The 3920-nt window shown below is 41.7% G+C and overlaps 1 pseudogene; it reads right to left on the reverse strand.

Annotated features, from left to right (window-relative positions):
* Positions 1-728: 728 nt before the first annotated feature.
* On the reverse strand, positions 729-2376 carry LOC129151228 (sestrin-1-like; annotated as a pseudogene).
* Positions 2377-3920: the final 1544 nt, after the last annotated feature.

Consider the following 3920-nt stretch of genomic DNA (forward strand, 5'->3'; position numbering starts at 1 on the left):
AGCTTTTCTTAATTTACACATTTTCATTTACATTTAAGATTGCTTTATGAAGGAAATCTTTAAGAATGACAGTGTAATTAATGTCATCCAATAACTGAATTTAAAAAAACTATACTGAAAGAATTGAACTGTTACCATCAAAACAGTCTTTGCTGAGCTATGAGTAATAATTCTATGCTTTTTTAGATGCAACAAAATTAATACATCTGCAAGTTTAACTTGAAACCACAAAAATTATGTATGTAGGCTCAGATAGTAGCAGCGTTCACTTTATTACTAATAGCTTAACTGAATAGTCACTCTATTCATTCCACCAGCAGGAATAGCAGCACCAAGACCTAAAATTGTTTGTGTAAAAAGCCTTATGTCATTTTCCAAGTCCCATTCTTTGCAGGCTCCAATTCTTGTTATCTTATTTAAAACAGAAAAGCAACAGTGTTTGGAGAGCTACTATTTGCTGTATTAAAACAGTCATACAGCATCTTGTACTTCAGAAAGCAAAATACTGTGAACGACAACCCTTCTTCACAGCTCTAAACTTGAAGCTGCCAAGCATTCTCTGCTCGTGCTAACAATGGTATTTCCACAGTAAAATAGCAGAATCTAAAGGAATCATGGCACAATGGATTTCTGAATTCTTTTATCTACCATTGGTCCTGGGGCTTAGAAACTTTCTCTTGTAGACTATATCTGCTGATTATTCCATCATCTTTAATGAAGGAAAGGCATCAGGTCATATAGCCCGTACTGGCTCTCAGAGCATAAAGGAGTTCGGCTTGCCTCCTAGTTTCTGTAAGAAGCAGATTAACCTGGACCTTCTCGCAGTGCTTGAACTGCCTCCAGACGCTATCATACATTCCTTTGGTAACCTTTTCAGGAGTGCAAACAATAGTTTTGATATAAACTTTAAAGCTATGACCAAAAGCTTGTTAATTTCACCATAGCCATAGTCATCATATCTTATTCCAACCATGCAGTGAATATAGTTCTAACTAGCCTGTCTGAGCATTGAGGTATCAACATCTTTGTGCATTGCCATTGTATTATAAGTAAGATTGTAAGCAATGTTAAATTTTTTATCAATCAACTGTCCCACATCTGGATAAAGGCGATTTACCAAAGAATAACCATGGTCTTCCCAGCAATAGTCCTGGACTCGAAATGTTGGAACATGCATCCCATGTCTAGAGAAATCCTTATAGCCATAACTAGTGTCCTCAAAGTGATGAGATATATCTCTTGCTAGTGTAACTTCATCATCATCTGAAGAGAAGACAAACATGCTCTCTCTTTTTGCTATTTCAAAACGCAAGGCCATCTCTTCCTGACTTGCCTCTTCTTCATCTGGACATTCCTGGAATTGCCTCATCTTTTCCATGTGGGCTTAGACCTCAAAGAAGGAATCACTTATCACAACATTTCCTGCTGAGTTGACCTGATTCTCTTCCACACTGTGATTGCATTTGTAATGTCACAGCTGCAGTAGTTATTAACAGAAGGAGGTCTGAATGTGTGGCCACCATCACAGTGAATTTCTGGACTGATTCCACAGCCAAATGTGAACGAGGCAAGAGAATGACAGTGTGAGTAGAACTACTGCATGTACCAGTTCTGCAGGGACCAGCTGTGCTTTCCAGCTTTTAAAGGTCGCTCAATGTGTTCTTTAGTAATAAGCCAAGGTCTATGGGCTAACAATTTGTTCAGTTCTCCTGACTTTTGTAGTTTTTGAGGAGCATTCTCTAAGGCATTAAGCCACTTGGAGTCCCCACCAACATGAAGGAAATCATTTACATGGAGGTTCACTAAGTAGGAGCACTGATGTCTTGCTGCAGCCGTTATTCCAATGTAGTGCGGGTCATGCAGGGGTAATGGCCCGGCCATTTGCCGTAGATAGTGTTGAGTTTTTAAGGAACTTTCCAAATACTATGGGTGAAAAACCATCACTAATGTAATGTTATCCAATCGACCCAAAGCAACAAAACAATCTGCAAATAAAGCATGCATTTGTGTGTCTTCTTTTCTGGGATAAATCTCCTTTTCTGGGATAAATCTGCTTGGTGCGTGTCCCAGTGGTCCAGGAATTCTAATTCCAAGTTCCTGGACGCTCTTCAAAATAAACTCGCTTTTCTCTCTTACATCTTTACAGGGACACCTCTTAGAAAGCATAAGCAGATGAGCAAGAAGCTTCTTCAACCCATCCAAAGAACCAGCATCTGAAAGCCCGTCTGATGGACGGTAAGGTGTCTCTTTCACCGAACGAAGATACTCAGTTTTTCTCACAATGACCTGCCTAATGTTCTCCAGTGCCGTCTCTCTAGTAGTTGAATCTCTACTGCACAGCCCATCCCATCTCACTTCATTCTCTCCTTCAGCCATGACATTTGGAGATTTTTCTTTGCAGTCTTCAGTTACCTTTCAGCATGTGCCCAAAAACACTTTATATTTTTTTAAAGGAGAAATGTAAGAATAGGGTCAGAGAAATCGAATCTTCATGAAAACATAAGTCCTGGTGACATGTGGAACCAGAATATCTTTTCTATAGACAGCTTTCAAGGGAACTGCAAGCTAGAGCTCACCCTATCCTACAAGAAGGGGCAGTCTTTTCTGATCAGACTCAAAAACCAAAGTTGGAAAGTTGAAACCTTGCAGTGCAAGGCTTTGCTGGACAGTGAAGAGTTCGCCTGGGTCTTGTGGGGTCAGAGGATATTCTCAAGCAGAGGAGCTGTCAAATCCGTGCTCTGCCCAAAAGGGCTGGTACCAGTGGAGCACCTTCCAGCCATTCCAGGTTTTGTCTAGCAGCCACCAGTCTCTTGGGAGCATTCCCGCCCCGCCCTCCTCCGCACCAGGCCCCGCCCTCCTCCGCACCAGGCCCCGCCCTCCTCCGCACCAGGCCCCGCCTTCCCCGCGCCTTGGCAGTGGCCCAATGCTGGCTGGAAGCAAGGGGAAGGCTAGCAGACCCTGGGTGGCTGGCTGCTGAGGCCCAAAGATCCAGGCGCTCCCAGGGGGCTGCAGCCTTCAGCAGTCTTGGTCTTGGCAGCCACTTAGAAGGAAAGCATCTCTGCCCCTTCGCTGGCAGACCCTTGGGCAGATGCCATTTCTTTTCCTATGTCTGCATCCTTGCCCACAGCCCGCTAATCCAGAGGGACACCAGGCTTCCCTGCAATCCCTGATAGCAGGGTTGAGCCCTGGAGCTGGCAGAGGCACTGGGCCAGAGGCACAGAGCCCGCCCCTTTGCCCAGCCCCATCCTGATGTTTATCAATTTAATTGATCTATACAAAGAGCCAATTTTTGATGATTTCATTTATTGTATTTTTTCAATTTCAGTATTTTCTGATTATTATTATTATTATTATTTTATTCCTAATTTATTTGACACAAATTTGCTTTTCTTTCTTTCTTTTTTTATTGATTTCAGAGAGGAAGGGAGAATAAGAGAGATAGAGAAACAATGTAGAGAATTATTGATAGGCTGCCTCCTGCAAGTCCCACATGGGGTTGCAGCCTACAACCAAGGCATGTGCCCTGACCAGGAATCCAACTGTGACTTCATGGTTCATAGGTCAACACTCAACCACTGAGGGATGCTGGCCAGGCAAAATTGCTTTTCTTTAACTCTTGGAGATAGCCTTTTCTTCTTTTATAATATATCCATTTAGTACCCCACATTTTTCTCTAATTTGAGCATCTAGAGATGTTGCAAATGGTGCTCACATTGTTTCATTACAACTCAAAATTTTGTTTGGATACATCCTTAATTTTACTCAATTAAAACTATTTCCAACATATACTTCCATCATTGTTTTGTCCTATATTTATTTATTTATTTATTTATTTATTTATTTATTTGCTTTGCCTGGTAATCACTTTAATTCTATCTCATGGTTGTGACTGAATTTAAAGGGTAGAGGTCTTAACAGTA

This window comes from Eptesicus fuscus, chromosome 13 (assembly GCF_027574615.1).
Source record: "Eptesicus fuscus isolate TK198812 chromosome 13, DD_ASM_mEF_20220401, whole genome shotgun sequence".
Classification (NCBI taxonomy): Eukaryota; Metazoa; Chordata; class Mammalia; order Chiroptera; family Vespertilionidae; genus Eptesicus; species Eptesicus fuscus.